The sequence below is a fragment of the Oncorhynchus mykiss genome, chromosome 15 (assembly GCF_057628025.1).
Source record: "Oncorhynchus mykiss isolate SJ-2025 chromosome 15, ASM5762802v1, whole genome shotgun sequence".
NCBI classification, from domain to species: Eukaryota; Metazoa; Chordata; class Actinopteri; order Salmoniformes; family Salmonidae; genus Oncorhynchus; species Oncorhynchus mykiss.
The window spans coordinates 62,768,442-62,782,580 of NC_143036.1; positions in this window are offsets into that span (position 1 = coordinate 62,768,442).

Here is a 14,139-nt window from a genome sequence, read left to right on the forward strand (position 1 = left end):
TCAAATACAAATAGAGAACATATGTCATTGATTGAACACAACCACTCAAAATTGATTTAACCTGTTTGAAATGATGTGACACAACCAATATAAGCCAGTTCAGAGAGCAAACAGGTTGTTGAAGGTGGGAAGGAGAAAGTCTGAGAATGGATACTGTACAATGGACAAATTGTACGGCCCTGAACATTGTGCTTTCCATTTATTAACAGTACTGACTGCTCAATAGATTTTGACTGGTTGCAGGTTCATGTCAACAAAGAACAAGAATTACAGTATCACAGAGACAAAGGACAAGTTTGTGAGATGCAGGGTACAGTACTGTAAAAATAGGGGTACAAGGAGGAGGAAGAACAAAAAACACATTTGCAAAGCAGAGTAGTAATTTCTGATCCATTTTGAGCTACTATGATAGAACATGTTTTCGTTCATCAAAGGACAATGACAGAAAAATATGAATATTTTTTTAGATTAAAAATGTACTTCTACCTGAGGATTGACTGTTTTGAACAATGTGTTTTCTATTTTTCGGTGTATTGTTTACTGACTGCTTGAGAGTGTATATCATTTTGATCACTTTGTTTATGATTTGAGAGCAGTGTTTGATTTTGCAAGAGGAGTCAGAGGATATGTAAATAGTGCTTGAAGATGAGGTTTTGTGTTTAATGTTTTCAGGAAATGGAGCAAGGTTTCAGAATTGTGTTTTAGCAATTGAGAAAAACTGTAATGTAAATAAATAGCTGTGACTGCAAAGAGCGGCCTCAGGTTTCCATTATGACTTCACCTGAGGTGTGCATGGCAGCCGGGTGGACATAATTGTTCTGAACAGCCCAGTGTGGCGCTCTCAGTTGTGATCAGCTCATCCACACAGAGTGTGTGTGTGTGTGTGTGTGTGTGTGTGTGTGTGTGTGTGTGTGTGTGTGTGTGTGTGTGTGTGTGTGTGTGTGTGTGTGTGTGTGTGTGTGTGTGTGTGTGTGAGAGAGAGAGGTGAGTCAGGTGAGTCAGTCAAAGCAACGTCCATTGACAATGCAAAACCAGATAGGACTGGGTTTTAATCTAATTTGTTCTGATGCATACCAGATGAGCAAGATTTCACTTCTGGAACACCTGAATAATTTTACTTACAGTATATTTCATTGCATTGCATTGCAAATACTAAGTGTACAATAATACATGTCTACTTTTTCACATGAACAAATAACCTTTTCGATCAGAACCATGTTCTCCTTGCAATGACCGAGAAGGTCTGCTTCATCAGTGGTGATAAGTATCAGTATTAAAGGCAAAGAGCCGTGCTCAGTGAGTTGTCTGACTGCTTTGGACATGGGAGCAGACCTGGCAGTTAACCTTTCAATGGCCTAATTATTGTAAATCACTGCCAAGGCCATTACATAACCCTATATTAAATAGGACTGTTGCTGAGATGAGAGGGAACATTAGGCAGGCTGTGTTACCTGGGGTGTAAGTGTTCCTTTCTTATAATGAGATGTGTCACAACAGGCAAAGTATGAAGACTTGCTTTTTTACTGTAGGGAGTTTAGGGAGTGTGTGCGCGTGCGTGCGTGCGTGTGACACGAGCCTACCAGATGAGCTAAACTACTTCTATGATCGCTTCGAGGTAAATAACACTGAAACATGCATGAGAGCACCAGCTGTAACGGAAGACCGTGTGATCACGTTCTCCGCAGCCGATGTGAGTAAGACCTTTCAACAGGTTAACATTCACAAGGCCACAGGGCCAGACAGATTACCAGAACATGTACTGCGAGCATACGCTGAGCACACACTCAGAGGTGAATGCTCAGTCCCTGTTCAGTCCCTGTTCACTCATGACTGCGCGGCCAGGCACGACTCGAACACCATCATTAAGTTTACCGATGACACAACAGTTGTAGGCCTGATCACCGACAACGGTGAGACAGCCTATAGGGAGGAGGTCAGAGACCTGACCGTGTGGTGCCAGGCCAACAACCTCTCCCTCAACGCGATCAAGACAAAGGAGATGATTGTGGACTACGGGAAAAAAAGGACTGAGCATGCCCCCATTCTCATTGACGGGGCTGCAGTGGAGCAGGTTGAGAGCTTCAAGTTCCTTGATGTCCACATCACCAACAAACTAACATGGTCCATGCACATCAAGATAGTCGTGAAGAGGGCACGACAAAACCTATTCCCCCTCAGGAGACTGAAAAGATTTGGCATGGGTCCTTAGATGCTCAAAAGGTTCTACAGCTGCACCATCGAAAGCATCCTGACTGATTGCATTACTGCCTGGTATGGCAACTGCTCGGCCTCCGACCGCAAGGCAATACAGAGGGTAGTGTGTACGGCCCAGTACATCACTGGGGCCAAGCTTCCTGCCATCCAGTACCTCTATACCAAGCGATGTCAGAGGAAGGCCCTGACAATTGTCAAAGACTCCAGCCACCCTAGTCATAGACTGTTCTCTCTGCTTCCGCACGGCAAGTGGTACCAGAGCACCAAGTCTAGGTCCAAGAGGCTTCTAAACGGCTTTTACCCCCAAGCCATAAGACTCCTGAACATCTATCAAATGGCCACCCAGACTATTTGCATTGCCCCCTCCCCCCCTCTTTTACACACTTCTGCTACTCTACCTACATGTACATATTACCTCAACTAACCGATATCCCCGCACATTGACTCTGTACCGGTACCGCCCTGTATATAGTCTCGCTATTGTTATTTTTCTGCTGCTCTTTAATTACTTGTTACTTTTATTTCTTATTCTTATTTTTTTTTCAACTGCATTGCTGTTGGGCTCGTAAGTAAGCATTTCACTGTAAGCACCTGTTGTATTCGGCACATGTGATTAATACAATTTGCTTTGATTTGACATGATATTAGTGCACGTGTGTGTTTGTACTTTGGAATCATGGGGTGGAGAGGATTTCAGATTAATCTATATGAGTCATTAACACAACCGTTGATTAACAACCCATGCTAGGAGCGATGGCTCTGTTGTGTCATCTGTCACCTAGTATGTCACCAAATCTCTAAACATTCTACCATCTTCATCAGGGAAGGTGATGACTTCAATAAAGAGTGAATTACAAAGAACACGAATAAGACAGAAATAGACACGGAAAAGAACTGAGGTTGAATGACATGACAAGGAACACAGGGAACATTTGAAGTACGGTAAGGCTTGACATTAAATAATGACAGAGGACAAAGTCTATTAGGATCATTGCCTCTCAACAACAGAACAGTGTTATTGATCTTCGGAAGTCTGCTGGGTATCTGATAGCAGAAGCAATAGGTTTGTGACCGGGCATCCCCTCATATCTCAGTAACACAGGCGTCCTGGACAAAACTAATTTGTCCAGCTAAATGTCAGAAGACATCAATGTTTTGTCAAAACAAAATAGTCCTTTACCAAGGGGAATTCGATTTGTATAGAGCTCTAATGACAATGGTTGTAGCTTGTTGAAGCACACCTCTGTGGCTAGCCTATCCTGATGATTTCATACTTGAGCTGAAGCCAATATTTGGGTAGAAGGTGTATATTACTCTCCAAATCAACTACTTCAACATGTTTGTCTCACGATAACAGTGCCCTACGCCAGCAAACACAGCAGTTCACTGAAACAGAAGCTGGAGTCCAGAAGTGTTTACTTCTAAATAATTACATTAATACAGCAGGTTAATTCTCTCCTGTGAGCAAATATTATATCAATATATTGAGAAATAATCCTCAGCACATTGTTCACGATTTTAAATATGCAAAAAGGCCCTCACTGAAATGTCAACAAATCCCAGATATAATGGCTTCTAGTGTTTAGAGAAATATACATTTTCTCTCCAAATGAATGGTTTTGCTGTGCAATTCCAGAAGAGAGCAATTTTGCATCAGCAGATGTCACAAAGTGCTATACAGAAACCCAGCCTAAAACCCCAAACAGCAAGCAATGCAGGTGTAGAAGCACAGTGGCTGGAAAGGCAGGAACCTAGGAAGAAACCTAGAGTGTGCGAGACTCTCTCCATGTTCCTCAAATTGGCCCTTTTAAGAGTGCGCTGCCAATGGAGCTAAAGCACAATTATACTGTTTAGCAAACAAATTGATCTAACCTCACTGCTGAACTTAACATTGTGGCGACGTGGCAGCGGCCGGGGGCCATAACGAGACAAATTGAAAATGGCTGAAAATGAGAACATTCATTATACTCCGCCAGTGGCAGTCCGGCACAACTTCTTTCTATAGTCATTAGGGGACAGTGTCTAAATCTCCTCACGCCTTTCAGGAAGCTGGCGAACACCATGTTCTGGAATGGCTCTATACAACCATTTCTAAAAGCGACAGTCTGTTTGGTATTCATGCCTGTTCGTTCTTACATAAGCCCGAGCTCTTCCCGAAATGTGTTTTGCACCAGATTTCTGATTTTGACATTGTCTCCCAAATAATCAATTACAGCTATAATTTGACTGGCACACACGGGCTGTGATTCTGTTTCAGTGTTAAACACAGAGAGCTGGAGGCCTCTCTGTTTCTGGTCATGAATGATAATGATTAAATCATTCCTCAGCCTCAGTTAATGTCAACGGATGCAATTCCACGGCATCAATTCAAGACCCAGAGGGAGGCTGGCTTTCACTACTAAGGTTCAGTGTTTAAAGTTAGACTCTTTCTCATGACAATTACTCTTGGTTTAAACAGAAATTAAACACCACTCCTTTTCTAAAGCATTTTTTCAGCTCATGGAGAAACAAGTAAATGTAATTGAGTATGTCCTTTTCTATATTTAGGACCTGAACACCTCTCTAACTCAGTGCTCTTGTTAGTTCACTGATACATCCATTGATATTTCACTTGACACTTGACATTCACATAACTCTTTAGTCCTCCAAGCTAACAGACCTGAGAATACAGTGTTTTCTCCATCCTCCTTCAATGTCCGTGAGCTGGGCTGTCTCACTCCTGTATTTATGCAGCACAAAAGCCTGCATCCATCATTTAATAGTCATCACAGGTCTCTCTCCGCCTTACAAACAATGGCTTTTAACAGGGATCTCACCAGCCACCATAAAATCTCAGATGATTGATTTATGACTCTAAGGGCTGTTTTCCTGCCTCTTTCTAAGTACCAATTTCAGCCTTTTTCAATCTCTGTTGGTCTAGCTGGCTCTGCCCCAAAATCCCCAAAGGATATTGTAGATGTTTTTCAATGCAATCCATAAGCCTCTTGGTTTTTTTTCAACATTTTGTGACGATGAATCTACAGTGCCTTGCAAAAGTATTCGGCCCCATTGAACTTTGCGACCTTTTGCCACATTTTAGGCTTCAAACATAAAGATATAAAACTGTATTTTTGTGAAGAATCAACAACAAGTGGGACACAATCATGAAGTGGAACGACATTTATTGGATATTTCAAACTTTTTTAACAAATCAAAAACTGAAAAATTGGGCGTGCAAAATTATTCAGCCCCCTTAAGTTAATACTTTGTAGCGCCACCTTTTGCTGCGATTACAGCTGTAAGTCGCTTGGGGTATGTCTCTATCAGTTTTGCACATCGAGAGACTGACATTTTTTCCCATTCCTCCTTGCAAAACAGCTCGAGCTCAGTGAGGTTGGATGGAGAGCATTTGTGAACAGCAGTTTTCAGTTCTTTCCACAGATTCTCGATTGGATTCAGGTCTGGACTTTGACTTGGCCATTCTAACACCTGGATATGTTTATTTTTGAACCATTCCATTGTAGATTTTGCTTTATGTTTTGGATCATTATCTTGTTGGAAGACAAATCTCTGTCCCAGTCTCAGGTCTTTTGCAGACTCCATCAGGTTTTCTTCCAGAATGGTCCTGTATTTGGCTCCATCCATCTTCCCATCAATTTTAACCATCTTCCCTGTCCCTGCTGAAGAAAAGCAGGCCCAAACCATGATGCTGCCACCACCATGTTTGACAGTGGGGATGGTGTGTTCAGCTGTGTTGCTTTTACACCAAACATAACGTTTTGCATTGTTGCCAAAAAGTTCAATTTTGGTTTCATCTGACCAGAGCACCTTCTTCCACATGTTTGGTGTGTCTCCCAGGTGGCTTGTGGCAAACTTTAAACAACACTTTTTATGGATATCTTTAAGACATCTCTGATCAGTCTTCTCCTTGTATGAGCTGAAAGTTTAGAGGGACGGCCAGGTCTTGGTAGATTTGCAGTGGTCTGATACTCCTGCCATTTCAATATTATCGCTTGCACAGTGCTCCTTGGGATGTTTAAAGCTTGGGAAATCTTTTTGTATCCAAATCCGGCTTTAAACTTCTTCACAACAGTATCTCGGACCTGCCTGGTGTGTTCCTTGTTCTTCATGATGCTCTCTGTGCTTTTAACGGACCTCTGAGACTATCACAGTGCAGGTGCATTTATACGGAGACTTGATTACACACAGGTGGATTGTATTTATCATCATTAGTCATTTAGGTCAACATTGGATCATTCAGAGATCCTCACTGAACTTCTGGAGAGAGTTTGCTGCACTGAAAGTAAAGGGGCTGAATAATTTTGCACGCCCAATTTCTCAGTTTTTGATTTGTTAAAAAAGTTTGAAATATCCAATAAATGTCGTTCCACTTCATGATTGTGTCCCACTTGTTGTTGATTCTTCACAAAAAAATACAGTTTTATATCTTTATGTTTGAAGCCTAAAATGTGGCAAAAGGTCGCAAAGTTCAAGGGGGCCGAATACTTTCGCAAGGCACTGTATGTTTGAAACACATTTGGTTTTGCAAAAAGTAATCAACCAGTTCTGTTTTCATACCATTTTAACCAGTGATGCAGACATTGGAATTATGCTAAAACTTGAACTTAAAAACAATGACTAACGGGGTTGTTACATCAATCTAATTTCAACATATTCATCAAAACTACGTATACATTGAAATTGCGTTGACAATGCCACTTAGAATAGTTAAAAATCTCATGTAGAATCTATGTGGAAATTCCAACACAATTCATGTCATGTGGTGTTGTTGCATGTTCATCGTATTTACATCAGATCCACATCACATTTTCATCCTATTGGGGACATTTCTGCATTTTCTCATTGTGAAATCATTATCTGTTTTTCATCCTATATTCACTGAGTATACAAAACATCTTTCCATGACATAGACTGACCAGGAGTCACGTCCTGACCTTAGTTCCTTTTTTATGTCTCTATTTTAGTTCGGTCAGGGCGTGAGTTGGGGTGGGCATTATATTCAAAGCTGCGCTTTGGTCCACACCTTCTTCATACGACGACCGTTACACCAGGTGAATCCAAGTGAAAGCTATAATCCCTTATTTATGTCACTTGTTTAATCCACTTCAATCAATCATTTTTTAATGCCCTTTTTAAAGCCCTTTTTACATCAACAGATGTCACAAAGTGCTATACAGAAACCCAGCCTAAAACCCCAAACAGCATGCAATGCACGTGTAGAAGCACGGTGGCTAGGAAAAACTCGCTACAAAGGCAGGAACCTAGGAAGAAACCTAGAGAGGAACCAGGCTCTGAGGGGTGGCCAGTCCTCTTCTGGCTGTGCCGGTTGGAGATGATAAGAGTACATGGCCATTTTGATCAGTGTAGATGAAGGGGAGGAAACGGGTTAAAGAAGGAGTTTTAGGCCTTGAGACAATTGAGACATGGATTGCGTATGTGCCATTCAGAGGGAGAATGGGCAAGACAAAAGATTTAAGTGACTTTGAACGGGATATGGTAGTAGGTACCAGGCGCACCGGTTTGTGTCAAGAACTGCAATGCTGCTGGGTATTTCACACTCAACAGTTTACTATGTTCATCAAGAATGGCCCACCACCCAAAGGACATTCAGCCAACTCAACACATTGGTGGGAAGCATTGGAGTCAACATGGGCCAGCATCCCTGTGGAACGCTTTCGACACCTTGTAGAGTCCATGCCCCAACGAATTGTGGCTGTTCTGAGGGCAAAAGGGTGGGTTGCAACTCAATATTAGGAGGGCGTTCATAATGTTTGGTAAAATCAGTGTACATAGCGCTACATTACATTTACAATTGATCTATTCAGCAAACTCTCCCATTCATACAGCTAGTGCGTTCATCTTAAGATAGCCAGGCGAGACAACCACATATCACAGTCGTATCCCAACCACGTATCACATACATAAAACAATACATAATACAATGCAGAATACAATACAAAATGCAGAAAATGTCTGTGTGTCTCTTCACAGTCCCCGCCGTGCCGTAAGGTGTTCTTTTATCTGGTTTATGTCTGGTTTTATTGCTAGTTTGAGTGACCTGGGGTGGCAGAGAGTTCCATGTAGTCATGGCTCTATTTAACAGTGTGTTTTTATCAGCCTCTGTTCTGGACCTGGAGACTGTGGAGAGATCTAAATCTCCATTGATAGATTCTGGAGTTTCTTCCATTTAGATTCCATGCATATGGTGTGCTTGGGTGTCGTGAGGAGGATGTTGATTTTCCTTAAACGAGGCCCTAGAACATACAGACTGTCTTCCTCTCAGAAAACCAAGTTGTCAGAGGCTCTGATCTCCTTTTGAGGCTAATTTGTAACGCTCATCGTTGGAATGAGGTGAGGACCAAAGCGCAGCGTGGTAAGTGTTCATCATTATATTTATTAAACAGAGAACACTCAACAAAATAACAAAGGAGAACGAAACGAAACAGTTCTGTAAGGTGAACTACACATAACAGAAAACAATCACCCACGCCACACAGGTGGGAAAAGGCTACCTAAGTATGATTCTCAATCAGAGACAACGAACGACACCTGCCTCTGATTGAGAACCATACCAGGCCAAACGCAAAACCTCAACATAGAAAAAAGAACATAGACTACCCACCCAACTCACGCCCTGACCATACTAAAACAAAGACATAACAAAAGAACTAAGGTCAGAACATGACATTATTGCCAAAACAATTTGCCCGATAACCTCGGTCCCTGGCAGATCTTGACCATGGAAGGCTACTGAGTACAGGCGGTTTTTGCTCTACACGGGTCCCATAGTATTGAAGGATGGCGTTTCCTAAAAGGTCTATCACCACTTTATGTCCCTCAATGTAGCCATGTCAATTTTCCTATATTCAGATGATGACAGGAGGAGGCATTACCTTGATCATGCCAAACAGTTGCTGATGCACTTTGTTGACATGAGCAAGTGTGTCTATGGTGATACATTTACAGTACATTGTACAATGTGCATGGTCTCACTCACTTAGCAGATGTTGCATTTCACAACTTCTCACTCAGTGACCTTAATTGGTTGAGACCCATTTGCAGTGGCTTAAACGTGTCATCAAAAGCCCACATAATCCATTGGTATAAGTGATGAGGCGACTGTCTGAATAAAGAAAAGTAAAACATTCTGCCAAGAACATCAAGAATAACATATGAGATGGTTGCTTTCTCCTCCAGGACAACTATGCATTTGGCAAAGAAATAAGAGACGACAGAAACCTGGTTTGTGATGTCATTGACTCAAACTGACAACTTCTTCCGTGTGCCTCCAAAGACCCCAACATTGCAAGTATCTCAAATATCCACAAATGCAAGATCAATTATTTACTCAGAGGACCTTATCAGGAAGGCTGTGTCTGCCCTATCATAGGCAATACACAGTGATCTCTCTGTTGCACAGTTTTGCCAAGGAAGATCACATCTATTGGAATTGTTTGGTTTACAATTAGGCCACATATTATATTGACACTCTATTTCTCAAGGTTGTCATCTCAGAGGATGTGGGCCAGAGCAGAGTGGATGGAAAATGAGAAGGAAGGTGTAATTCCAGAGCACAGGATCAAAGACCAAACTGTGTTTGGTCCAAATCAATAGGACAAAGCAATAAAGGATTGGTCCACACCCTCTCTGAAATGGAAGTAATGTCATACTTCTGAGGATAAAACTGACATCCAACACATTATACTTGAAAATGCAATAAGTAAAAAGTACAACAAGTAAAAAATGACTTAAATTGTTCAAACCCTCCCCCCTCCTTTCAGAATCAAAACAGCAATGTGAAGTCATCGAAATCCTTGAAGCCAGTGAAGTGTAATAACTGTTATGTTTAAACACGCATTGACAGTTTGTGTACATTAAATTTACTTACCATGGTTTTAAGTCTGTATATTCACATGAGGAATGTAATCTACCACCTCCAGCCACTCCTGCCAAGTTATGTAAGTATGGTAGCCTGCAATGCTGATTACTAATCAACCCCTTGTCCCTAAACTCTAGCCACTGAACAACCACCTTGCCTTTTGATTGACTGGGAGGACCTTGTACCGTACTACTTTAACTGATCCCCTCAAATCGAGTGTGTGGCTAGTGGTATGGTAGCCTCAACCCAGAAGGAATCATTCCATGTTTCACCATTAGTGAAGTGAACCAAATGTCTGGATTTCCAGGCTAGGGGGTAAGAGCTTGGCATTTTAACTTTGGCATGTTGCAAAATTTTGGTTTAAAGTTTGGTAATATGTTTAGGTAGATTTTTTCCACTTCAATAAAACGTACACCTGCATGTTTATTTTCAGGCAAAGGTCTACCCAAGCCCCCACAAAAATATGCCCCGAAGCACCAGAAAAACTGCCACTGCTGCAAAGAAGCAAAAGGCTAAAACGCAGCACAAGCCACCAAGTAGTAATGGTGACCCGTCACAACATAACCAACTCCTTATTCTTGATCATTGTATTTGAGAAAGGTATTGTAATTGTAAAAACAATTGGCATTATGTTGTCCAATCTTTTACTGCAGAGAACCATCTTGGTCTGCTTTACTGCAGAGAATCATCTTGGTCACTCACATGGATTAACGCTGGAAAATGAGGGCTCGGTCGCCTTCTTAATTGAGGGATCCCCTCGCCAAATCGCTATAAAGGATCAGACCTTTTTCCTGTGACAGACGCAAGTATGAAGCTCTCCATTTATCATTTTGGTTTAAAGTTTGGTTGAAATTAGATTGTGTTTATGTTGCCTTTTATGTTGCCTAACAAATGTGTGTAATTTTTTTGCTCCTACCTAAGCCCCCACTAAAATCTGTTCTGAAGCACAAAAAAAAAACAGTGCCATTAAAGTCTTGTTTACACTGTAGGCCTGAATGATCAAATCAATTTTGTTTTTCAAATCCGTTCTGGAATACTGACTGTCCAAACTGAAAGTTACAAGTGACCACATAGGATTTGAGTGTTCAGACAGCAGTTATTTGCTGACATGGCTAAGCTAGTTGTCATAGTAATGATGGGTGTGTGCACAGTGGTGTAGGCTGATTGGTGGTACTCTTGCTTCCTATCACTTAGAAGTTAAAGAATGTAGCAAGCTAAGGTGACAATAATGCTTTCCATGGGCGTTTCATACTGTAAGAAGACTTTTAAAGCCTCGAAGGATATGATGTGACCGTTTGACATGTGCTTGTCAAACTGTCAACAGCCTAGACTAGCTAGCAAGCAACAATATATGAAGGTGGTTAAAACACAAGCCACCAAGCGATTATAGTGAGGACCCTTCACAACGTAAGTCAACCCCTTATTCTCATTCTTGATTGATGTATTTAGGAAATGTATTGTAATTGTACCAAGAATTGCCATGTTGTACAATATTTTGCTGCAGAGAATCTTGAGCCTTCATGCTCCAGGTTTAGGTAATGTGGGAGACCGAGGTCTCCTTCTGCCTCTTCAGATGAGAGATCCCCCTCACCACCAACACTGCAAAGGCTCAGACCCTTTTCCTATCCTGGAAGCAAGTATGACTCATTTCTTTTTAAGCAATTGTTTTATGATATTTAAATGAGGCTGTTATATTTGGAAGTGAACAAATGTACAACTACCTTGTTTCAGAATTTCAAAAGGAGTCCTACATCTCCTTTGTGTGATCTGTGACCTTTTCAAAGGACAGCGCCCAAGTCTGGTTGAGAAATTCAACTTCAACCTGAACGAGTCGGAGAAAGATGTACTAAAGATGGAAGAGAAGCTAACGGACAAAGATTTTCAAAAACGCATGGTGAGAAATGAAATCTTTAATTGGCGTGACTTGAATGATATTATATTGTCACGTAGTACTGGATGGAAAAATCCTATCCTTTTGTAGTACAATAGTGTCCTTTTGTAAAATTGCAGATATCTTAGGTCTCAAAGCTGAGGGGTAAAGACATCCCAGACGTGGTGAAGAGAGCAATGCATTGGTAAACTATTACGATATTTGTATCACTTTTAAAATAAGTTGTGTTGTGTACATATGTAAAGTACATATTTTGTGTTCTATACAGAACCCTGACAAACGGCCTTGTGTTCTATACAGAACCCTGAGAAACGGCCTTGTGTTCTATACAGAACCCTGACAAATGGCCTCATGTCAACGATGACTATGAAAGGTAACAAATGGAAGAGGGCCTTTGAGGACTCCAACCTTTGCAGTGTCATTATAGGTACAGTGGAGTACAAATCATGACCTTTTACATGACATTTGAATACTTTCTCAAGCTAATATTTGTTTTCCCCCTTTACAGCAAGTATGAGTCTTGGCGAATCAAAGGCTACAGAGGCAGATATATTGCAGGCGATGTCAACCTGCCTGCAATATGCACCTGACTGCAAGGGGGCCAGTGGGAGGGCCAATGAGAGTTCTTAAGAAGTTAAAGCATCAAAGCCTGTTCTGACAGTGCATTTTTTTGGTTTATTGTATATCTGATTTTGGTTTCCAGAAGCCTGTGCCAGAAATTCATTTTTTGGCTTATATATATATATATATATATATATATATATATATATATATATATATATATATAAATGGCTTTTACATTTATTTTGTGGTGCAATAATTTTTCATTTCAACCATTCTTGACTTTTTTTTGCATTTGTTTTTACATGGACAAAGGTTTACACAATGCTGTGTTGTGTTACACAGAATTACAATAGCCTACAGTAACATAGACCCTAAATCTGGAAGATACATTTTGCACCGAGAGTAGAATTGTATTCTACATATCAGGGTGCTTTTCAAGAGTGTGCAACATCAGAAAGGTCCTAGTCCTAGTTTGTTTTCCTATTCTTAGCTCGTATCCTTATTTAATGTAAAGAACCCTACATCACAAAATGGCAACTGCTTCTAAACAGCTCATCGACACACTTCATGGATTAGTGATAAGGTCAAAATCAGTGTTTAGGTCAAATGAGGTCACAATGTGTTCTCAACGTTGCTCCAATATTTAAATGTAGTTGATTTATTAGTCATGTATAGTTTTCAAACTCTAAAGTACCTACATTTAAAAAACTGTTGGCTGTCTTTTTGAGTGGGTGAATAAAGGTTGAAATGTCATTGATCAATGTCTCAACCAAATATTACCCAAATGTCCACATTTGAAATGACTGCTCATTCAGAAAAAAAGACACCATAAATGTTTCAAAACATCTTCACCATCAAAGTAAACAACTTTAAAGTGGCACTCCAGTCTCCTGTTCACCTCATTTAAGATCTGATTTACTTAACAAAAGTAACATTGCAATAGGTGATCCAGGTATGCCATGTCAGCACAAGTGGGGGGGTGGGCCTTTCCTCTTTTGTCCTCTATAGTTACTCAATCAAGGGGGAAGGCTGATGACATCACGGATTCCCATCAAACCAGATCCCTGAATGCCCTGCCCGCCTACCTTTTCATTTAAAAAACTTCAGTGTGTGTACTTTACTGTATTTATACTTGGGATAAAACTTTTCAACAGTAATAGTTAAAAAATCACTGGAGGACGTCTTTAAAGAATATAGCTGTTTGAAACGTATATATGCCAGTAGAATGTAAATGTGGCTGTAGAATATGGCCACAGTGGACGTTGTGGTGGATGCAGCTATCAGTGGGACAGACCATACAGAGAAAGACATAAGAACGAGACAAACAAACTAAATAGTCTCACAAATAGAAATCAGTGTTGTCATTACACAACCCTTTGGGCACAATCAAGGACATGTTCAGAGAATGTTCCAGTTAAAATCTGTCAGAGAATGGTACCCTCCCTGTCTACCCACTTAGTTGGCAAACCAGTGATAAATATGACTGCTAGTAAAAAATATATTAGATTACACTATTAGTATTCATGCCCTTAGTGCCTGACAGTTGCCTTATCACCCATATTTAAATATTTGCCACTTTGCCTATCAAGAC